The 25,580-nt window shown below is 38.2% G+C and overlaps 1 protein-coding gene and 1 long non-coding RNA gene across 18 annotated transcripts in view; one reads left to right on the top strand and one right to left on the bottom strand.

The window, feature by feature from the left end:
- The window catches only part of Anks1b (ankyrin repeat and sterile alpha motif domain containing 1B), a 1,073,630-nt gene that overhangs the window by 296,681 nt on the left and 751,369 nt on the right, over positions 1 to 25,580 (bottom strand). The window lies entirely within an intron of this gene.
- On the top strand, positions 6,050 to 13,776 carry LOC125616907. The gene is made up of 3 exons (XR_007347692.1): positions 6,050 to 8,978; positions 9,652 to 9,739; positions 13,540 to 13,776. It is a non-coding gene; the product is annotated as an uncharacterized LOC125616907 (long non-coding RNA).

Raw genomic sequence — 25,580 nt, 5'->3', positions numbered from 1 at the left:
CTCCCCTCCCCTCCCCTCCCCTCTTCTCTCTCTACCCCCTCTACTGACCTTCATTTCTCCCCCTTGTATTATTTTTCCCTTTCCCCTCATTTCCTCTTGCATGTTCTTTTGTATAACCCTGAGGGTCTCCTTCCATTTCCATGCAATTTCCCTTTTCTCTCCCTTTCCCTCCCACCTCTCATCTCTGTTTAATGTTAATCTTCTTCTCATGCTCTTCGTCCCTACTCTGTTCTTAGTTACTCCCCTTATATCAAAGAAGACATTTGGCATTTGTTTTTTAGGGATTGGCTAGCTTCACTTAGCATAATCTGCAAGAGAGCATCTTTTTTAAGAAATATTTATTTTTTTTAGTTGGACACAATATCTTTATTTATTTATTTTTATGTGGTGCTGAGGATCGAACACAGGGCCTCACATGTGCTAGGCGAGCGTTCTACCGCTGAGCCACAACCCCAGCCCCAAGAGAGCATCTTATATATGCAATTCATATATTTTAGCAGAATAAAACTATATGTTAGATTTAATTTTGAGTCTTATTTAATAGCTAATATGATTATCTTTATAACTAATTAATTTCCTCTTCATTTTGAGGTCTATTTCCCTTTTACACATTTGTTTCCAAGTTACAGAAAAAGAGGAGGAATTTAAGTAAGCAGGTAATTTGTTAAAGTATTGAGCACAATTTGCTGAAATCATAAATTATAATTATGATTCATTTGAGACATGTGTTCATGCAAATTTTAGAATTATGTGTATTTATAAAATACTGCAAAGTTATTTATATAGTAATTTGTATTGCTTTGGTCATAGCTATAAGAGAGGAAACCAACTCTTCATTTAAGGAAGCCAATTTATAGGTTCTTCAATAGGAAAAGTTGATGAGAACAAAACTCATTGTGTATTCTTATTTTTCTCTATCTACTTATCTATCTACTTACCTATCTACTGTATATATTCCAATGTGTGTGTATAATACATCTTATTTGAGTCTCACCACAACTCCATGAGATAGGTACTTAAATAACTAACTTATTCCTGCAGGTGATAGGAACCTTTCTCATAACTTAGCCCACATTACTTCCAGTGTAATATAGGAGAGAAAAAGGTTCAGTTACAAAAACATGGTTGAACCTCAACTATTTATATTTTAATCTTAGAGCCATAAGAACTTCACATGTGAAAGCAAGTGTTCCAATGTATTTTATGTTTGGTTTCACAGCATTTCAGCAACAATGAGTCCCCTCTATGGGAGAGAAGTTTTAAAACTGTATGACCTCCCCTCTGCTCACTGAATCATGGAATCAGGGTTGGCAGGGACCTGGGGGGTTTCCTAGTCTAAACTTTCCCTATGACTGCAAAGTCTTACCTTCTTTTTTGAAGCGTGGTGTCTAGCTGGGTTTATACCATCCCCAAAGGGGTAGGGCGGACATTAAATGTTTTAAATAGCCTTTCCCAGAAGCTGAGTCTGAGCAGGGGGTGGGGTTGTGGTTGGGGGGGCACCTTAATTCTACTCTTTCAGCTCCCACTGTGATGCAGACCGAGTGTTATAGCAGAGCTATTAGAGGAATATGCCAAAAGCAGAGATGAAAGGAAAACAGTTAGCAGCTGTCCTGTGTCCTTTCCCAATCACAAGCTGTGAAGTTAAAAAAAGTTTTTTTCCTTGAGTAGGCTGCACATAATCTTGGCAGGTATTTGAGTTTTACTCTCCTATCTAATATGCTGAACATTTCCCAGTGCCTCACAAGAGAAAGTGAGCAGTAACGAGGTTAGCTCTCCAAGGCAGAGGAACATGGCGCCGTGGTATTTCTAGCAGCTTCCTCTTAAAACTACTCTCTCCTGGTGGTGCAGAGAAGCTCCTGAATGTGGCCAATACAGCCACACATAATGAGCAGGGAGAAGAGCCAGAAAAAATTAATGTTAACCACCAGCCTCTAAGCAGACTGTGTCCAGGAGCTTTGTCTAGCTTATTTATAAATTTTACAGGGGCTGGGGTTGTGGCTTAGCGGTAGAGCGCTTGCCTAGCATGTGTGAGGTCCTGGGTTCAATCCTCAGCACCATATAAAAATGAATAAATAAAATAAAGATATTGTGTCCAGTTACAACTAAAAAATTAAAAAAAAAATTTTACAAGAACCTTGTAAGATGGGTGGTATTATCTTTATTGTATAAATAAGGAAATTGAGTCTCAAAAATGTGAAACTATTTCTTCAATGTCAGTCAGTATATGATAGATCTGGGATCAGTGTTTTATACTGTCAGACTCTGAGATGATGTTTCCTTCACTATAGAAAGAGAACCCCATGTTCAGTAGGAGATTATGTGTGCGGAGATTCCAGTCAACAGGTGTGCAATGTCACTAGTGAGTAACTCCTATGACACTATTTTTCAAATATATACATAGACATATAGATCATTGAGAGCGACTGCCATACTTTCTCTAACACATTTTATTTCAAATAAATTATCTTCTGAAAGATCAAGCTGTTAGTTTCCCTTCAAAATGGCTTGAGTGGAATCCAGAGCCAGGCATGTTAATGAAAGTACCCAGTGCGCTTCTGCGTAAAGCACCACATACTCACCCTGCTCTGAGCTGGGTATATACAGGGAGGTGAGAAATAACAACATGGTGTTGGATTGGTGTAAAGGATACAGATCTTCTACAGAGCCCCGTCAGACTACCTGTCTGGTCAGCTTAGAAAATGAAGTTTTCTAGAAATGAATTAAGGTGGAGGATGTCTGGGAACAAAGGGTATTTGTGTCCCTCAGACTATGTTCAGGATTGAGAGCTTTATATTGCTTGATTCTGGAGGTCATTATAATTATTATCCTTATCAAATTAAAAATCGAAGGCACAGAGAAGCTGATAAGTTGTCTACGGTCACACAGCTAACCCTAACCCTAACTGCTATTTAGAAAGTTAAGAGTGCTGAGGTAAAACAAAACAAAACAAGAAAGACCTATGCTAGAAAGACTGGTTAGGAAAGCCTTTCTGAGCAAGTGACGTGTAAATTAACACCTGAGGGATTTCAAGGAGCAACCCAGCAAGAGCCATTAGAAGAGCATTCCAAGCAGAAGTAAAAATGGTGCAAAGGCACTGAGGTGAGAAAAGTACCAGGAATAGTCTAGAAACACACAGAATTCTACTAAGAATGGAATTCAGTGACTCAGGGAGAAGGAGACCTTAGCGGGGAAAGCAAAGTATGAATAATGCAGGGACTTGTAGACCCTGAGAAGGACTTTGAATTTATTCTACATGCCATGGGAAACACTGAAGGACATAAACTAATTTGCATCTTTGAATGTACTCTGGCTATGGTGTGAAAAATAGATGAGGAAACTGGATGATATAGAAGTTGAGCTCAACAACAGAAGCTGAAATAGCCTAGAAACATTAAGAAATATGGCCTTTTGGAGGACCGTGGGAATTGGCCTCACTCAGGAGTCGAGTTTCCAAACCAAATATAATCTTGCATTTGAATCAATGAGAAAAGCCAGATGGCAAAGATAAAAATCAGCATAGCCTTTGATAAAGATTCTAAATTCATACAACTATGGTGAAGATTTAGCAGTACCTATTATGCCGAAAATGTTCACACTCCACGGTGCCAGCGATTCTATTTCTAGGTTGTGGCAACACTGTTGGTAGGCTGAGTCCCTCTCCCTGGCTGCCTTCTACTACAGAGACTGGCTACGCTAAATGTTCTCAGCCTCCCTTAAAGCTGTGGTGGGACATGTGACAGAAGCTGTCCACTGGAAAACTGGAGAAGCCTTTGCTTTACTGATGAAAAGAGAGAAATGTACCTTCTCCCTCATTGTGCCCAAGAGGAAGTACTTTGGGCGTCCTTCAGGATGTGCGGGTAAACTGCATGGGCCCACAGTCCTCTGAACACCAGTGGTAGGTATCTCTCGGGAAGCAGGCAGGCAGAGACTATGGAAGAGGTAGGCTCTGAACAAGAAGGTCTCTCCATCTTGTACATCTAAGTTGCCCTGACCAGGGTTTATCTGTCAGTGAAAATATGATGGCAACATGTACTGCCACATGTAACAGAGGTCCTAATGGGGCGGCAGTGTTTTACTGCTCACCTAATATAGACTGAAGTGTAATAACACTAAGAATAGCAGAGAAGGGATATCAGAGAGAATGAAAGTTATGCAAACCAAGTTGGGGTGTGTGTGTGTGTGTGTGTGTGTGTGTCAATTTTTAGCACTGCTTCTTCTTATTTTGACTTGAAATTGTGAAATCTCATAAAAATATTCTTGAAAGAGTTTCCTCTGGATTTTGAATCTTGTTAACACTGGATATGAAATTATCCAAGTGTTCTTGGAGTTGACAGATTTTAAATCTGGGAGTGGCTTTCAGTTTGCAATTGAAGACAGCAGGCATCCAGAGATTGTATGGTTATGGTTCTAAAGGAAGTACATTTGTGCAGAAGTCTGGCATTTCTTAGGAAAAAAACTTGAAATCCATACACATCTTATCAGGGCACAAGCACTAAAACATTTGGTGGCATGTACATCTAAGTTGTCCTGACCAGGGTTGGCCTCAGCGTGTGGCTCTGCCGTGAACTCTGGAGGTCTCAAGAGTTTGTGTAGGTAGGTCCTTTGCCACCTGGAAAGCCTGTGGAGGGCAGTGGTGATCTCTTTATGGAAACAGCTGAGTGATGGAGTATTTCTGACTTTTCCCCACGTTTATTTTTAGTTTTGGTATTTAAGACATTTTTCTGGAGATGACTTTAGGATAAAAAACATTTTCCACCCTAAGAAAATTTTTTCTAGGCTTATTTGATTTTTTGAAATTTGGTGGTGGGAACAATCACTGGCACACAACCTTGGGCTGCAGTGTGGGGCCATCAAAGCAGGCAGACAGGCAGAGCTGCCCTAGCTGAGCGGTGGGAGCAAGATCATGAGGAAGGGAAGTCCTCTGAGCAGTCGTGGGGCTGGCTGGCCACGTCATGTGGCCATGGGTTGAATACAAAAAGAAGGTTTGTACATGGCATATAAACACTCCTATCCCTTGTGCCACATTGACACCGTATAGGATGCTCTTGTGTACACCATTTTATTCATCAAGTAATATTACTTAACCCTTTAAGAGAAAGAAAAGGAAAGAATATCCTTCCTCATAGTGAATATTATTAACCATTCCCTTGTCTAATTTTTTTAACCTAAAGAAAGATTTTTAAGATATTTGATATTAAAACCATCATGAAGTTCTTCATATTAACTTAAATTGTGCATTATGATTATGGGCACACCTTGTCTAGTTAAAGAGGTGGTACACAGCCATAGTATCTCCTTTCTGTCTACTTTGTGTTCTATGTCATGTCTCTTTGATTGGACAGCAAACTTCCTGGTGGAAAAGATCATGCTGTATGCATTTTTGTATTTCCTCTTACACCTGTTTGCTTAGTATTGAGTAAAATAAAGCTTGAATACGTAAGTAAAAACAAGAGGCACAGATTTATAAAAACATCCATAAAAACTGTCTAAAGGTCACTAAGCTAAGTTAGTAGGAAAAGGATTGAAAAGTTTCATCAGGAAATTCTAATATGCAGGATACTTAATGTGTCTTTTTCTCCCCCTTAATTGAAGAAAAGATAAAGATGGAATTGCCGGTACACCATAACACCAAAATGTTCTTGATTTTTTTTTTCAGTTTTGCAAATTCTCATGATTTGATTTTCATCCAGGACTGTCAGTTGAGACATCTGATAATCTAAAAGCATTCAGAGAATTAGGATCCCATATGGCTCAAAAATATTTCCTATCCGGAAGGAAAAAGAGAACATACTGTGAAAATAATACTGGTATATTCTTCAATTTATGTGTACAAGAAGCACAAATGAATTTAAATCATTTTTCACAGTATAATGATTATAATGATCATCAGGATCAATTATAACAACCAAAATAAAAAGAATTTGCAGCTTTTCATAATCATGCCACATTATGAAAAAATCAGCATTTTAAAATAATGATAATGATAGAGTTGTGTTTCGTCTAACAGAAGCAACATTTATTAGAAATGAGCACTGAATTTAGATTTCTGACTTATCATGAACGAATTAATTGTATAAACAAAAAAATTCATTCAATTTCCTTGAGACTTAAGTTTTCTCAACTGAACAATGAGAGGTTTGGACCAGATGTTAGTTCCTAACACACATCTGTTCTGGATGTTCTAACAAGGTATATGAGCACTCACATCCTCCTATTGTGTGAATAATAATCACAAAATAATACTGGTATATTGGGGAAAGTAATTTTCTTCAAGTAATTGTCCAGTATTGAGAGATACATATAGGAGAAGGGGAGTTGGGCTCAGTCCCAAGTTTCATACAAATCAACAATGATGAATGTTTGTTGCTGAGTGTTAACTGTGGACCAGGCACTGTTTTACCCTCAGAAGAAATCTACAAATCTGTTGCTATTAGAATTGAGAACAAGGAAGTGGAGAGAAAACTAGCAACTTGATTGAAGTCACAGTAAGTGGCAGACCTGCTGTGGAATTAGATGTTCCCTGGCCACCTATGGCATATAGACAAGTGTCTTCCACAAGAAGTTGACCCATTGGGGTCTGATGGTAGAGGTTGTCTCTATCAGCCCATTGGTCTCCATTTTCCTATAATTTTTACCAAGGGATTGGAGATTAACAAAGGAATAGGGAGTCTGGATCTCCTGGGTTCCTGTTCCAGCTCTGTTCTTCATTAGCAGTGTGGTTTGGAGCCAAAGAACTTCTTTCCTCATCTGTAAAATGGGGCTAAGAATAACACCTACCTTTTAGGGATGTGGTGAAGTGATTTATGTGAAGTTGCTTTATAAACTATAAAGTAAAATTGCTAAAAATAAAGCATCCCTGCAGGAACTCCTTTTTTTAAAAAAGAACATAGCACTGTAAATCTTCTAGTTTCATGTTGTTTTTGCCAGAAATAGTCTATTCTGAAAGAGGCAGCATGTGTGGTATGGGGAAAAAATGCAGGTTTTATTCCTAGCTCTGCCATTTACTTAAATTTGTGGCCTTGGGCAAGTCACTTAATTGGGCATCCCATAGGGCCCAAAGCTCAAAGGGCCTTGTACTTGGAGTTTAATGCTCTGTAGTTCCTGTCTTGAAATCTGCTATTTTTTTTTTTTAATTTGTGCTTTGTAAGTTAAGTCTGAAGGGACAATGGAGCATGTGCTGGGACCCTGGCACTTCAGCTGGGGTGCCTTGCTTCCCACTGCTGCATATGGGTGGGTTCTGGCAGAGAACCCCTTTACTGCTGCCAGATGCCATGGGTCTTGCCTGACTTCCCCTCCTCAGCCCAGAGCTGAAACCGCTACTATCCTTTACTCCCAGCAGGAGCCTGAGTGCTGGCATGAGAGGGTTTGTGTCAGTATTCCTGTCTCATAGCACCTGACGGGCCACACCATGGTACATTCATTGGGCAACCTGCCAGAGGCTACCCAGGTCCCGTACTAAGCATGCCCTAGTACAGAGATTTAAGATTTCTTGGGTGTTCCATGTGTGCCATGGATTAGAGGGATAGACCCCTGAAAGGGAGACACCTGGCTCAACTTCCCCAGACCCTGCTCTGTCAGGGCACTGCATTGGTCAGGGGGGTAGTGGAGACCCAGCCAGTGTCCTGCAACAGGAAGCAGGCTCCAAGGTGTCTGAGAGAATCCGCTCTCCACACAAGTATCTTGTGTTTAAGAATGCTTCCTTGGCTGGTTCCACCCCTGGGGGCATTCTCCCTCCTCCTAACCTTCCTGGAGTGGCTTTGTGTGTGTTTTTGTTTTCTTGACCAGTCCAGTACATTCTTTGGATGAAAACTACAAAATATGAATTGAATAATTTTGGTGATCCTGCATGGGAGTTGTGTGCTTATAAATATTTGCACTTAACAGCAGAATTGTACAATATAAAAACAAAAGGAAAATTCATGCTAACAACATAAAAAATTTAATTTTTCTTTACTAAAAAGATTAAGTAGTAAATAGCACCCAAACAAACTAAAACACCATGGGAGTCCAGAGAAAGACCATTTATCATTTATGTGTGTATATAAATGACATTCTTTTGTCTTTTCTTTGAATATAGGGCCCCACGTTTTTATTTTGGACTGGGCCCCACAAATTATAGAGCTGCAGATGCTCCCAGGGTGGAAGCTTTGCATAATCATCTGGTTTCTACCTCACTCCACAGGTTAATCTGCAGTACCTCTCAGTTAAACTTTAAACTCAGTTAGGGAACATGGTTGGACTGACCCCAAAATAGCTCACAGCTCAGTTATCTATGGCTTTTGCTTTAACTTTCCAAGTGGATAGAAAAGAAGAAATGGAAGCCATTCCCTTGGAAACCATGGAGGTCATTTAACTCTAACAAGAGGGGATGCTTCTCTAGTCATTTATTAGATATGATTTTCATTTTAAGTTCTTGAGTTGTCTAAAAGATTATGAGGACAAAGAGAAACACTGTAACTTGCCTGGACTTGTGGGGCCCATTCATTTATTCATTCATTCATTCTCTCATTCACTTAAACTACCATTTCACAACATTTACTGAGTGCTTGCCATTTTGTGCACACGTTGGTAAACACTGAAAAATCTAAAGTAACTATGTCATTCTCTCTCCTAAAAGGGGTGGGGTAAATTTGGGGTGGCAGTAGAAGACAGGCACATAAATACATTATTTTTTGATGCAGCAAGTATGTTGATTATAGCTACATAGAGAAAAGATTCCTGAATTACAAAGATGCACATCAGGAAAGACTTTCTGGGGAAAGTGACACCTCTGCTACTTACTGAGTGATGGAGTACAAGTTAACCAGAATACAGAAAGTGGTGGAGGCAGGGGGAGGAGCATTGCATAGATTAATTATAGCAGGAACAAAGGCACTGAGGAAAGAAGCCATGGAGTGAGAGGGTGAAAACCAACAAGGCTTTTATTGTTAATCAAGCTGGAGAAATAGGGAGGGAGAGACCAGGCAATGAGCCACAAGGTGGGATTCATCCCATAGCTCTGGGAAGCTGGTGAATGATTTATGCCTAGAAAGGATATGGCAGGATTTTGCAATTTAGCAAGCACACTCCAGTGGCTATTCAAAGTATGGATTTGAAGGGATAAAGGTGGAGGCTGCAAATCCATTTTGGGAGCTCTTGCAGCAATGATATAAGATATGGTGAAGGTCTGCAGTAGGATAGTTACAGCAGGAGTTTAGAGATATTAAAGAATTGGGACGAAGAGCAGGAGAAGAAGATTAACATTTAACAGGGATGAGAGGTGGGAGGGAAAGGGAGAGAGAAGGGAAATTGCATGGTAATGGAAGGAGACCCTCAGGGTTATACAGTGGAGGAGGTAGAGAGAGAGGAGGGGAGGGGAGGGGAGAGGTGGGGAGGGGGGATGGTGGAGGATGGGAAAGGCAGCGGAGCACAACAGACACTAGTATGGCAATATGTAAATCAATGGATGTGTAACTGATGTGATTCTGCAATCTGTGTATGGGGTGAAGGTGGGAGTTCATAACCCACTTGAATCAAAGTGTGGAATATGATATGTCAAGAAATTTGTAATGTTTTGAACAACCCACAATAAAAAATTAAAGAAAAAAAATAAAAATAAAAATAAAGAAATACTAACAGCCCAAACTGGATTTGATTATTGATTGAATGCAGGCATCAGTTGAAGATGGAGCCAAGGATGACTGTGAAGTCTCTTGTTTGGGTGAGCCATGGTCGGGTGTGAAGGAGACTTCAGGAAGAGGTGAGAGTTTGAAGGTGCGGTGGGGAAGGATGATGTGCTCTCTTTTGAATGTGGTTGGAGCCTATTGTAGGAATAGATGTCTGCAGGAAGTTATAGGAGACTGAAATTTGGAGAGAGGTTCATGATGGAGCTGTAGATTTGGAGGTGATCAGTGCCTATGTTATAGCTGTAACTGTGAAATGGATGAAGGCACCCACGGAGAAGAACAGGGAAACACTATGAAAGAAGTGAGGAGAAGAAGGAAACGAGGAAACAAGGGAGAGTATGTTGTCTCGGAAGCCAAGGGGATAAAGAGTTTCATGACAGGACATGAACCAGCTGTTAAATATGGCAGAGAGGCCTTAAAAGAAGCAGAAAGACCCTTTGATTTGGTAATACAGAGCAATTTGTGAGGGATCACAAGAGAACTCTTTCCAAGAGAATTGTGGGGACAAGTCCGATCAAAGAGGATTGTGAAGGAAAAGGCGTGGGGACAGTGAATGTGGACTAATGTTTTGAGAAGTCTGTGTAAGTAAGGAAGGAGCAGATCTGGAGACAGCCAGGGAAGGAGCAGGACTGAAGGAAGGTTGCTTCATTTTCCCCTCTCTTTCTTTTCCTTTGCTTTTGAGAGCTACTGAAGCAAGTTTTACAGGAAGTAGAGAAAGTACTAATGGAGAGGGAACGTGGAGACACAGGAGAGGAAAGGTAAACTGGTGGAAGGCCCTGAGTAAGACAAAAGGCTTGGAGGAAGCAGCGGAGTTGGTGCAGATCTCCTGTTCTCCTGGAATACTTGGCTACTGGTACTTCTGCCATCCCGGGCACTTGTCAGTCCTTCCAGATAAGGTCCATGCCACTGTCCCATTCCCGAAACCGAGTTAAACACTGTTGGAAAAGGCTGGGTATCCATGCTGCGCTAATGCCCTATGGATTCATGTTACTTAGCTACTAGTAGGTGCACTTTGCATGGCAATTCTTTTTCTTGAGGGTTCCTCATAAAGATTCCCTGATAATTCCCCAAGTTTCTAATCTTACTTTTACATTCTTCAATCTTACAAGATTCCTTGCTATTTTGAGTAGTTTGACACTACCCACAAAGAACACCAGTATCTCTCCTTTCTATCTCAATTTTCTTTTGTCCTTCCCTTGATCTCATTTTTTTCCCTGTGATATTCAAACTTCCACTGACCTTTCAAGGTCCAACTCAAGTGATATCCCTTATCTCTATCTTGCTTTCATCTTACATATACTTTTAAAAATTATTTGATGTCATTTATGTCATCCTTTAAGTACTTTTTAGAGCAAGGAAGAGATCCAATCAACTAACCACTGAAGCATCATGATGCCTTTTCTTATCGCTTCTTTTTATCTTCTTTATCTCTTTGACTTATTCTTATATCATTTCCCTACTAAACTGTTGGATCCCTCAAAGGCAAGCAAATGTTTTTTGCACCTGTTCTAGCAATGGCAATACACTGCACATGATACCTACCTACTACAATTAATGGATTATAAATTCTTAGGAGAGGAATTTAGATAGGTAGGTAAATGAGAATACATAGACATATACTTCACAGTTTACAAATTTAATTCAATGCTCATTATATACTCACTGGCTAGCAACTGAAGGCATACAAAGATAAACAAACAAAGCAGGGTCTCTAAGGGAATGAAATCTGGTGGGGCCTTCTAATATATACTGTGGAATGCCAGCACATAAGCACCAGTAACTATAGAAGTGAACTTCCAGTGTGAATAGGGTTTCAGCAGGCAAAATACACAGCATAAGCAAAAGCACAAATCTGTGAAATATGGCTAGAAACCAGGCCGAAAGGTAAAAGGATAATACTGGAAATGAAGTCTGGGAATGAGAGCCTGAGAGAGTTTGAATGATATGCTGATGAAATCAGACTTTACTGTGTAGAAAACCTGGTGCCCTCAAAACTTTTAAGTCAGAGAACATTATTAGATATGTGTTTTAAAAAGATAACCCTGACAGCAGGATGGAAAGTGAATTTAAAAAGAATGAGATTGGAGGTATGTAGATCTACTTGGAGGCTTTTGGGATAGTGTAAGTAAGATGATAATGGTCAACCGAGGGAAGGAAGGTGGTTACTGATTAGATGTTGAGAGGGTACATGTGTGCATGTGTGTGCACATTGGTGGGCTGGGTGGTGAGCAAGGGAAATGCCCAGAGATATTTGCTCATCCTGCTTTCCAAAAGGCATTCACTGGTAAATAATAACAGTGACTCTAATTTATTACATATTCTATAACACAATTCTCTAGATCAGCCCTAGGAAACATTGCTATCTTTTTGTCTTCACCACTTGACATCCTCTAAGCCTAATTTTGGTGCTTTATATGAACAAATGCACTTTTTTTTATATTGGTTCTTGAGCCCATATGAATTTTAGGAGAAGATTCATGTTAAAATGCATCTTTTATACTTCTCATAGTTTTTGGTAGAGGTCAGACAAATGGTAGATATCAATAAATACAGGTTAAATTGAACTGAATTGGATTTCCTGGGGTTCCTTGAAAGCTGTGTGTCCTCTTACTCCTTGGCCATTGCAATACTGTTCTCTATAACTGGAACTCTTTCTCATTTCACCCTCTCCCTATCATCCTTACTAGTTTTGTCTTAGCTAGTTCCTGTTGGGCAATTCTTCCGGAATTCTGGCTTGATTCCCCTGCATTGGGTAAGACACATTCACTAAGTAGACTATAGATTTTTCTACTTAATTTAGTTCCATGAAGGTAGACTTCTTTTTGGTAATTTGCTCATTATTTTATTCCCAGCTTGAGTACAATGCCTGACATATAGTGAGTTCTCAATAAATATTCATTAAATGTATGTGGCTTTTGCTATTTTATTTGTAAATCTGAATATTTTGAATCTTCAAATAGTTGGACACAAATACACCCAGTGGAAAAAAATCAATGTGAGACTGTCTAGAGAAGTATTTTAATTCTTTATACTTTTAAACTAAGTATGAATTAAAGCAGTTTAATATTTTTGAAAGCTTTCATGCAATTAAAACTCTAGAGGAAAAACACTAAGACCATCAATTTCTTCTTTCCATTCTGTCCCCTCAAAGCATGCAAAGTATCTGCTTGGTTGTCTATTTTCATATGTTTATAAACTAGCAACTTAAGTTTGCAAGTTTCTGTAGGGAAGGAGCAGTAAGCTCCTCAGAATTAGAAAGCAAATGTGACATCAAAACACAAAAAAGTCAGAAAGCCAAATTTCATTTTAGAAAATCTTGAGGGGGGTGCAGTACTGTTTTGCAGACAACCCAAGGTCACAGGCAATATAAATTTCTTTGCTCTGGGACACTTATTTTAATCATACAAGGCTATTTTACTTTCCTACTGTCTGTCATATTAGACCCTAGAAACAGAGGAGTTAAGAAAACCATGCATGGATTTGTTCTCATACAGTTTACATTCTAGGAGTGAAAGAATTGGTGATGACCTGATTTTTGAAGAGGTTAATTCAGATAAAGACTGAATTTTGGAACTGGTGCCCAAGAAAATGAGTGAATTCTAGGAGTACAGTTCTGCACAAATAAGTACATATCATATCCCTGAGACAGGGTGTGACGTGGGGTGGGGAATTCTCTCTAAAAGATTCTTTACTGGGAATCTCTGCAAGGATTTAGGTCTTTATTGTGGTGTAAATGCTCACTGTTACCATTTGGGGATGATTTTTCTCAACAGGCACTTTAAGGGGGTCAACTACTGCTAGCAGCTTAATTTCCCAGATAAAAAGATTTTCTGTTATTCTAGACTCTTCACAGAGTCTCCTATTTCTTCTTCAGCACCATCATCACCATCATGATGTAATGGAAGAAAAATCCTGAAATAACTAAGAAGACCTGGGTCTGAAGCACTTATAGCTGAGATGCTACTATGTGCTCCAAAAATTAACTTTGGAAGTTACCAAGAGGCTATGAATTCCTTGTTAAAATCTAGGGTTAGAACAAGGGTCAGAGAATTCGTGTTCTCCTACTCTTGAGTGACCCAAACTCATGCATGCTTCTAAATCACATTTTGGATTTAATCTTAATATATTAATAAAATTTAATTTAAGTTTTTCAAAATAATTTTATATTGATTATATACTGAAACTTTAAAAAAGTATTCAGTCCCCATAATCATACAACAAAAATAATGCATGTGGCAAAGTTGGGTAAGGAGTGCCCTTCAGGTTGTTGCCAGTTTCCAAATATGTCCTTTGATTGCTAATGTTTGATTACTTGTTAATAGTGATAGTTAGAATCATCATTTATATTTTATCGAGCATTTTTGCATTTAGCTTTTATTTATATAAAAAGGCAGGCTAGTTCTTGGCCATGACTATCTTGAGAACTGACAGAGCAAGAATGTGATGCAGTGATCTGTTTTTATTGTGATGTTTCCCCTCCCCATCCCACAGCATCATAACAAGGGATGTTGCACTAAACTAATTACAATGACTGAGAATACAAAAACAAATTAATACAGTGAAAATAAATTAATAATGAACATAATGTAAGTTCATATTAAAAGAAATGCTATTACAAGTAATAAATTAAAATAACAAATAAATTAATATATAATGGAAAGTAGTAATCCCATCACTCTAATCCTACTCTTGTGTCTCAGGAGCCATTTCTTAATTTTGAAGAATAGCAGTTACACCCCCACTATCTGGGCAATGGCGCCCGGTGAACATGACAGAATGTAAGACTGACATAGTCCTGCACAGAGAAGCCAGCTGGAATGCCAGATGATCAATCAGGAACCCTACCATGCTGCCTCAGACTTATAAGTGAAGCATAAATTAAAATGTTAGCTAGATGTACTTGACATCCTGTAACTTCAGAAGGACTGTCTTTGGGGATATTTATTTCTATAGAAAGAACACTCAGAATTCCTTTTTGTAATATTTAGAACAAAGTATGAAATAACGAAAACAGAAATGCCTTATGCAATGTTAAAAATCTTTATACTCTGAGGGTTCAGTGGAAGTTAGTAACTAAAAGATTAGCCTGGCATCAAGCCCAAGCCTGCCAGAAACTGGCCAGGGTTGCAAACTAGAATGAGTTGTAACACAGGTTCAATTGTAGGTTAGCCACAATCTTCCTGAGGCTCAGTTCTTTGTTTTGTGAGGCTGAAATAAATAGGTGAACTCCTGCAAGAAATTACTCCCAGAATGACACGGTAGATAAATAACATAGATAGCTAGCAAATAGAAGTGCTAGAGGAAGTGAGAAATGAAAGCATACAAGATTTTTTCATAAAAGATTCTTTTTAAACTGTAGAGACATTCAACTTAACTTAAACTTTAAGAATGAGGATATCTATGTTTACATATTTATATATCTATTTTTTTTATTGAACTTTTCCTAGGGACCCCAGAAAGAATAGAAAGAATAAAGAAATGGTTCATGCCTTTAAAGATGAGAGAGGTAAGGCTTATTCTGATAACATAGCCAGTAACTGCAAGACCAACAAATATAATTCCTATGGCTTCTACTCCAATAATTTTTTCTTACTGAGCCATCTTGGTAGGTGATGATTGTGAAATAGCTATGGTAGATTCAGCTGGTGAAGATAAACCAGCTTCTAAAGAAAATTCATTTTGTGCAAATTCCCATGTAGTAATCACGATACACTTTATCCAGTGGCTCAGCTCTCTCTTTCCAACTAGTCTTCAAGCCTTAAGAGGCTTGTTTTAGTCCACCAAATAACGCCAGAGATTAGAACAGTAAATAACATACAGAAGATAGTCATTAAACACTTGAAAAATGAATAAATGAATGAATGAAAGCATGAACCAATCTGAAACATCTGCCCTCAGAGAAAAAGTGTGAATTTCATGCAAAAATTAAAAATAATAATAATATTGAGCAATCACAGCTCTTGAATGGAGAATTATATTAGGGAAGGGAAAATAGATTAGTGACAGTAAGATTATAAATATAAAGAGAAAGGGTTTGTTTTGTTTTATTTATTTTTGTTCTTAAGACTGACAATTTTATTTATGAACCCAGGATTAAAGCTGAAAAGAGGACAGATAAGAAGGTAAGTGACTAGAGGAATGGTTGGTGAGAAAACATGGGAAATGGAGTTAGAATATGGAAGATGATAAGGAGGGAATTGTAAAGACATTTGAGAGGGAATGGGGGAAAAAAAAGAAAGGGGGAAATTCAAGATGGCAGATTAGAGGCACACAGAAATCACCTGCTTTTCCATGAGACCGAATCAAAACAACTGGAGAACAGCTGCATATCAAAGTGGGTGAACATTGAAGTTCAATAGGGGATAGTGGCTTGGAGAGACTCTGAATAGTGAAACAGAGGGTGAAATGAGTACCCCACATTGAACACATAGCAGTAAGGCAGAAAGCAGGGGTAGAGGAAAAACAGAGTCCCAGAGAAAACCACTACTACAGAAATCTACACCTTGTAAACTTATAGTATAAATAGACAATAGACTTGGAATCTGCTCAGCCAAACGGATCTGAAGAAATTCTCTGCACTTCCAGCATATTCTTATGTTATTGTTTAACAGAGTGCCATTTCAGAGGGTCTTGTCTGAATGTACTACTCTGGGAGCCATATACCCCTGAATTTCCTATCTCTGGGTCCCTGTAGCAATATTATTACACTGGCTCAGTGGGTGGCTGCCTTGGTCCTCAGTTTGGCCCAGGGGATCTGAGGTTTGGCCTCTGACATAAACTTGCTGAGAATTCTATATGATGGGAAAGTGGACAGCCAGCCACACATGAAGAAATGGAAGATGATTCCTCCTTTAAAACCAGCAAGTTGAGGGAAGGAGCAGTCAGGTATGATTTCCTACAGGAGCTCTCTCTCAGAATGTCAGTCATGGGTAGTGGATTGTGTACAGCCCACCACCATTCCGCCCCCCCAGCAAGAACAGCAGCAACTCTATAGTTTTTCTCAGCACTCAAAGGACATATATCATAAAAGGACCCAGAGTCCTTGACACACTACAGCACTTGACTCCTGTCCTTTGAGTGCATAGCAGAAAGGGCACCCGAGGGAATCTGCACCAGATGAGTTCTGTGTTCCATGCTACCTCAGTGACATATTACAACATCAGCGTCTGCCCTGTTCTGAGTGCGTCTCAAATAACTCCAGAGTAAATCTTTGCCTGGGGAGCTCTGAGTTCTGCCCTAGCTCATTTTGCCATGCAGGGAAACAAAATATTCCAACTGGCTCCAGACACTCCTGCTGGTTGCCTGACAAGCACATAAAAGTAAAAGAAAGAGTGAATAACTCCCAGCCTTTGCTCATTCCAAGGAGTACACAGGAGACATGGCAACATATGTGATCATCCATTCTTGCCTGCATAATTGAGCACCTTGGTAAAGAGAAAAGTTTTATTTTTTATTAATACTTCTTTGTAATTTCTGTTTTCAGTTGATACATGTATATTTCTCCCCCCTCTCTCTTTCTTTTCTGCTCATTTTAATGTTTACAATTTTCTTTTTGATTTTTTTTACTTTTTAAAAACTTTTAAAAACCTCTCTCCTGGGGCTGGGGATGTGGCTCAAGCGGTAACGCGCTCGCCTGGCATGCACCGGGCGCTGGGTTCGATCCTCAGCACCACATAAAAATAAAATAAAGATGTTGTGTCCACTGAAAGCTAAAAAATAAATATTAAAAAAAAACCCTCTCTCCTGTTTTCAACTGTTTTTTATTTTTCTCTCTTTAATTTCTATGTTTCTTCTGTTTGTTTTTTATACTCCTTTCTTTTAATTTTATATGTATTATTTTCTAACTTTTTTAGATTATTGTTGGTATTGTGGTTATTACTGTTTTTATTTGGTATTTACTTTATTTCTTTATCTGGTTTGACTTTTTTGTTATCATCATCTTTTTTTTTTCTTTCTTTGTGGTGGTGGGGATTGAGCCTGGTACTTTGAACATGCTTGGGTGGATGCTCTGTTGCTAAAGTACACACTCCCAGTCCATCTCAGAGAAACTGCACCTTACTCCAAACACAACTTAGTCCTGCTCAAACCCTGGCCAATACTTCAACTTAAAGAATAGGGGAGATAAAAGCCCCCAATCTGTAGACCTGACCTGGTTGGGGATCTGAAGTTCTGCTCCTAGGCATTTGCCTCCCTCATCGCAACAGCAAAGAGAAATAACAACAGTTGTGGTGCTGCATCTATGAGGAACCTCAGCATAGGTTTAATTGTAATTGGATTTCAGAATGTAGTTTCTCTTTTGCTTCTTTGGCTGTGACACTGAATCTGACCCTGAGGGACACATTTTCTCTAAAAGTCTCACAAAAAGTAGTTCAAGCCAGATGTGTCTAGATAGCAGTATAGATAGGGTTCACCCTCTGTGGTCATTCCTCCAATACTGTCAACAGTGTGAAGAACGATAAAAGTATGGGAGTGACTGATGCTGAGGTTCTTCATAGATATGGTATCCACAACTGCTGTGTTATTTCTCTCTGCTATAACTATGGGAATAAAAGTCCAGAAGCAACACTTTAGCTTGGGACTATGGTTTGGGAGCTTTCATCTCCCCTATTCTTTAAGTTGAAGTAACTGCCAAACAAACTGGTATTCTAGGCCATATCATCAAGAGAAGACTACTTTCTATGAAGGCCCTCTCAAAAAGGTGGAAGAAATAGCCATCCAAACAGAAGTGCAAATATCAACATAAGAAACACAAGACATATGAAAAAAAATTAGGCAACACACTTTTAAAGTTCATAATTCTCTAGTAAACTGATTCTAAAGATAACAAAGTGGATGAAATGTCAAAGAATTCAAAAGGATAATTTCTAAAAAGTTCAATGAATTCCAAGGGGATACAAATAAACAGTCAAATAAATTAAGGAACACAATGCAGAATATGAGAGAGCAATTCAATAAAAAGAGATTATGAAAAAGAACCAAATGGAAATCTTAGAAAAACTCGATAAGTAAGATAATGTTACAGTTTGGATGTGAGGTATGCCCCAAAAGCTCATATGTGAGACAACGCAAGAAGGTTTAGAAGAGAAATTATTGGATTATGGGAGCCTTAATCCAGTCAGTGAATTAATGAGTGGAAACTGAAGGTGGGTAGGGTATGGTTGGAGGAGGTGGGTCATTGGGGCTGTGTCTTTGGGGTATATATTTTATATCTGGTGAGTAGAATCTCTGCTTTCTGATCATCATATGAGTTGCTTCCCTCTGCCACACTCTTCTGCCATGATGATCTGCCTCACATAGAGCCCCAAGGAATGGAGCCTGCTGTCCACAGACTGAGACCTCTGAAACCATGAGCTTTCAAATAAACTTTTCCTCTGCAATTTATTCTGGTCAGGTCTTTTAGTCATGGCAGTGAAAAAGTTGACTCAAACAGATTAAAATCTCAGCTGAAAACCTTACTAATAAACTAGATCAATAAGAAGAAAAAGATATCAGGAATTGAAGACAAGGTTGAAGAATTATTACATTCAAAGTAATAAAAATAAGAATGAAAAATATGCAAGATCTCTGGGACATCATTAAAAGATCAAAATATTCAAAATTGTGTATTTTGTATATTTATTAGACAAGGGAGAAGAGCTACAGGCTATAAACATAAAAAAGCTTATTCAGTGATATAATTACAGAAAATTCCCCGAATCTTGGGAAGGACATGGACATCCAGCCTCAGAGGGCACTTAGAACCCCAAATAGATATGAACATAAAAGAGCCTCTCCCTAACATTATAACATATTATAACTAAGCTACCAAAAGCACAGAACAAAGAAAGAACATTAAAAGCTACAAGAGAGGAATACCAGTCACATTTAAAGGCAAACCCATCAAAATAACAGCAGATTTCTCAAAGAAACTCTAAAGACCGGGATGATGAAAGAAATAGATTACTATATCCAACAAAGTTATCCTTCAGAATAAAAACAGAAATAAAGACCATCAATAATAAGCATAATCAGGTAATTCATGACTACTATTCAGCATTACAAAAGACATTTAAGGGAAAAATATATCCAGAAAATAAAGATAAACATAATCATCAGAGCACAGGAAATAATAAATCTCACTAGAAGAGTAGATAGATAAGCAAATGAGAATTACAAAGAATCAAACACAAAACCATTAAACCCCTAAGATGACTAATAAAGGAAGAAATGAACATAGAATATTCAAAACCAGAAGAAAAACAACAAAATGACAGGAACAAGTACATTTATTTCAATAATAATCTTGAATGCAAATAGTCTTAATCTCCAATTAAAAGACATACACTGCCTGATTGGACTAAAAAACAAGATCCAACAACATGCTGCCTATAAGAAACTCAATGACAAAGCCATGCACAGACTGAAAGTGAAAGGATATAACATGATATTTCAAGAAAAGGGAATATGAAAACAAGCAGAAATAACTATGCTCATATATGGCCAGACTGACTTTAATTCAAAACAGGTATAATAGACAAAATAGGTCACCATGTATAGGTAAAGTAAACAATTTATCAAGCAGATATAATTATAAATAAATATGCATTGAACACTGGGCTGAAAAATTTAATAAAACAAACACTATTGCTCCAATACAATAATAGTGGAGCTCTCTCTCATAAGCAGATCATCTTTCTCAACACCCATTTCTCACAAATAGATAGATCACCCAGACAAAAAGTCAACAAAGAAACATCAGAGTTAAATTACACTGTAGATCAAATGGACTTATCAGACATCTATAGAATGCACATTAACATAACAGTTGCAGAATGCACACTCTTTTCATAAGCACCTATATCTTTTTCCAAAAGTGATCATATTAGACCATAAAGCAAATATTAACAAATTAAATTATTGAAATAATTTCTTGCATCTTACAACATCATAATGGAATGAAACTAGAATTGAACAAAGAGAGAAACTGTAAAAATACATGGAAGTTAAACAACACACTTTTGAATGAATTGTGGGTCATTAAAGAAATTGGGGGAAATTTAAAAATCTCTCAAATCAAATGAAAATGGGAACATAACATACCAGAATCTATGGGATACAGTGAAAACAGTACTAAGAGGAAAGTTTATGAGTGTCTATGTTTTTTTAAAAAAAAGATATCTCAAAATAAGTAACCTAGTAATATATCTCAAGTTTTTAACAAAACAAGAACAAAGCCCAGGACCACTTCTGCCCACAGGGCAGACACCCACCGGAGTCAGCTCAGCGCAGACCTGCCTCACTGACCTGTGTGGGAGTTCCAGCCCAAGGTAGGCCTGAGTCCATCCCATCACCAGCAGATACCTGCTGGAGTCAGGCTCAGCCCAGACCTGCCTCACTGTCCTGCACAGAGAGCGAGGGCCCAAGGTAGGCCAGGGTCCCTCCCGGACCACCACCACCACAAGGGAGCCCAGGTCTAATCCACTTCCAACTTGAGACACTGCAGCCATTCCAATAGCCTTCCCCATGCAGTAGCCTCTATCTTGGGTCCACAGACAGGGCCTAGAAACAGCTGAATCTTGGAGCAGGCATCCCAAAGCCAGTGTAAGGCCCACCCCTTCAGCCCCATCTCTGAAAGACGTTGCATCCATCTTGGGGCATCTCCACTGTTACCTTGAGTTATCTCTTGTTATTGTCACCACCTCCTATAGTTGCAGTAGCATTCATCCTGGGACACCTGCAGGGTCTGACAGCCTAACATCAAGGTAAGGGACAGATAATCTGCACAGTGTAGTGTAGAAACTGTAAAACCTCAGATCTACACTGCAAGAAGGGAAATCACACAGACAACATGAAAAAACAAGGGAAGAAAGTTCCCCAAACAAACCAGGATACTACAATAACAGAAATCATGTATAGCACAGTTGATAAAATGTCAGTGAAGGATTTCAGAACATTCATAATTAAAATTATCTGTGAATTAAAGAATGACCTCAATGAGAAAATACAGGCAAAAATTGATCACTCCAACAAAAGAGATGAGAGAACAAATACAGGCATCCACTGATCACACCAACAAAGAGATAAGGGAGCAAATACAGGTAGCAAAAGATTACTTCAAGAAATAGATAGAGATTCTGAAAAAAAATTAGCAATCCTTGAAATGAAGAAAATAACAAACCAAATAAAAAACTCAATATAAAGCATCACCAACAGACTAGATCACTTGGAAGACAGAATGGCAGATAATGAGGACAAAATATATAATCTGGAAAATAAAATTGATCACACAGTGAAGATGGTAAGGAACCATGAGCAGAACATCCAAGAATTATGGGATAGCATCAAAAGACCAAACCTAAGAGTTATTGGGATAGAGGAAAGCACAGAGTTTCAAACCAAAGGAATGCACAATCTCTTCAGTGAGATAATATCAGAAAATTTCCCAAACATGAAGAATGAATTGGAAAATCAAATACAAGAGGCTTACTGGACACCAAATGTACAAAATTACAACAGATGTACACCAAGGCCCATTATAATGAAAATGTCTAGCATACAGAATAAGGATAGACTCTTAAAAGCCACAAGAGAGAGGAATCAGATTGCATATAGGGAGAGACCAATTTGTATTTCAGCAGATTTTTCAACCCAGACCTCTAAAAGCCAGGAGATCTTGGAACAGCATGCACTAAGTTTTCAAATAAAAAAAAGGATGCCAACAAAGAATCTTACATCCAGCAAAACTAAGCTTTAGATTTGATGATGAAATAAAAACCTTCCATGATAAACAAATGTTAAAAGAATTTACAACTGGAAAGCTTGCACTATAGAACATCCTCAGTAAAATATCCCATGAAGAGGAATTGAAAAACAACAATGAAAATCAGCAAAAGGAGGCATTACACTAAAGGAAAAACTAATCAAAGGAGAAACCAAGTCAAGTTAAATAACAAAAATAAACAAAAATGGCTGGGGATACAAATCATGTCTCAGTAATAACTCTGAATGTTAATGGCCTAAACTCACCAATCAAAAGACACATACTGGCAGATTGGATTACAAAAAAAAGACCCAACAATATGCTACCTCCAAGAGATTCATCTCATAGGAAAAGACATCCACAGACTGAAGCTGAAAGGTTGGGAAAAATCATACCACTCCCATGGACTGCGGAAGCAAGCAGGGGTTTCCATCCTCATATCAAATAAAGTAGACTTCAAGCCAAAGTTAATCAAAATGGATAAAGAAGGATATTTCATACTGCTTAAGGGAAGCATTCATCAACAAGACATAATAATACTAAATATATCTGCCCAAACAATGGAATGTCTATGTTCATCAAACAAACTCTTCTCAAGAGTCAAATAGACCACAACACAATAATTCTGGGTGACTTTAACACACCTCTTTCACCACTGGATAGATCTTCCAAACAAAATCTGAACAAAGAATCTATAGAATTCAATAATACAATCAATAACTTAGACTTTACTGACATATATAAAATATTTCATCCTTCAAAGAGTGAATACACTTTCTTCTCAAGAGCATATGGATCCTTATTTAAAATAGACCATATATTATACCACAAAGAAACTCTTAGCAAATATAAAAAAGTAGAGATACTACCCTGCCTTCTATCAGATCATAATGGAATGAAATTGAAATCAATGATAAAATAAAAAATAAAAGCTATTCCAACACTTGGAGAGTAAATAATATACTACTGAATGAACAATGAGTTGCAAAACACATCAAGGAGGAGATTAAAAAATTCTCAGTGGCGAATGAGAACACGGATAAAACATATCGAAATCTCTGGGACACTATGAAGGCAGTACTAAAAGGAAAATTCATTGCATGGAGTTCATTCCTTAAAAGAAGAAAAAGCCAACAAATAAATGATTTAACATTACATCTCAAAGCCCTAGAAAAAGAAGAACAAATCAACTCCAAAAGCAGAAGACAGTAATAATTAAAATTAGAGCTGAAATCAAGAAATTGAAACAAAAGAAATAAATGAAAAAATTGATAAAACAAAAGTTGGTTCTTTGAAAAAATAAATAAAATTGACAGACCCTTAGCCGTGCTAACAAAGAGAAAACTCAAATTACTAATATATGTGATGAAAAAATAAATATCACAACAGACACTACAGAAATACAGAATATAATTAGAAATTATTTTGAAAACTTGTACTCCAATAAAATAGAAACTATCAAATGCATTGACAATTTTTTAGAGTTATATGATTTGCCTAAATTGAATCAAGATGATATAAACAATTTAAACAGATCAATTTTAAGTGATGAAATCGAAGACACCATCAGAAGCCTACCAACCAAGAAAAAGCTCAGGACCAGATAGATACACAGCTGAGTTCTACAAGACCTTTAAAGAAAAACTAATACCAATACTCTTCAGTTTATTTCAGGAAATAGAAAAAGAGGGAGCACTTCCAAACTCATTCTATGAGGCCAAAATCACCCTAATTCCAAAACCAGGCAAAGACACATCAAAGAAAGAAAACTTTAGACCAATATCTCTAATGAACATAGATGCAAAAATTCTCAATAAAATTCTGGCAAACTGAACACCAAAACATATCAAAAAGATAGTATACCACAATCTAGTGGGGTTCATCCCAGGGATGCAAGGTTGGTTCAACATACGGAAATCAATAAATGTAATTCATCACATCAATAGACTTAAAGATAAGAACCATATGATCATCTCAATAGATGGAGAAAATGCATTTGACAAAATACAGCACCCCTTTATGTTCAAAACACGAGAAAAATTAGGGATAACATGAACATATCTCAACATCATAAAAGCTATCTCTGCTAAGCCCCAGGCCAATATCATTCTAAATGGAGAAAAATTGAAAGCACTCCCTCTAAAAACTGGAACAAGACAGGGATGCCCTCTTTCACCACTTCTATTTAACATAGTTCTTGAAACACTGGCCAGAGCAATTAGACAGATGAAGAAATTAAAGAGATATGGATAGATAAGAAGAACTCAAATTAGCACTATTTGCTGATGATATTATTCTATACCTAGAAGACCCAAAAAATTCCACCACAAAACTTCTAGAAATAGTAAATGAATTCAAAAAGTAGCAGAATACAAAACCAACATCCATCAAAGGCATTTCTATACATCAGTGACAAATCCTCTGAAAGGGAAATGAGGAAAACTACCCCATTTTCAATAGCCTCAAAAAAAAAAAAAAAAAAAGGTCCTAATGATCAGGCAGCAGCCACATGGCGATGGGCGCGGAGAGATCAAGTCTCTGACCTCTTCAGCTGCGCAGGCATAGGGAGTCGTAAACTGTCTAAATGCTGCTTGCTCAGGATCACTAGGCAATGCTGAGCTGACGTGGATCTGGGGCGAACAGTCTGGGCCTCTCAGAACACACACCGAACCCGGATCGGCTGCATTCAAGCTCCCGTTTGCCTGCTTCTTGCAGCCAAACTGCCGTGACTCAGCACTAACGACCCCGCTGAAATAACTGGTCGGCCCTTCTGAACTTACAGAGGTAAAAGCCAACCGAGCCTTCATAGGAAGTGGCCACAGGTTTGAAACGGGGCTTGGGAGAGACAGTCAAGACCCACCTGTTGCACTGGTCACCCGGCAAAGGGAACGAACTGTCACCATTTGCATGGGATACCACCATGGCAGAGAACTGACGTCACCATAACGCGGCGGAGGAGATAACTTCATTGAAACCAGCGGCGACAGTGACCTCTTCCCTTCCCTTCTAATATCCTTCCTCCCAAGCATCAAATAAATTTATAAGAGTAAACAGTAACTCAGCAGTCAAACAGAACAAGAAGTAACATGAGCAGCATGAAAAAGCAAGGAAGAAAAGGAGTACAAACAATGCAGGACAGCCTAAATATTCAGGAGGACCTAGAGTCATCAGAAAAA

Source organism: Marmota marmota, unplaced genomic scaffold (assembly GCF_001458135.2).
Source record: "Marmota marmota marmota unplaced genomic scaffold, marMar, whole genome shotgun sequence".
Classification (NCBI taxonomy): domain Eukaryota; kingdom Metazoa; phylum Chordata; class Mammalia; order Rodentia; family Sciuridae; genus Marmota; species Marmota marmota.
Note: the sequence above shows the minus strand (reverse complement) of the source record. Positions and strands in the feature narration are given on the sequence as shown.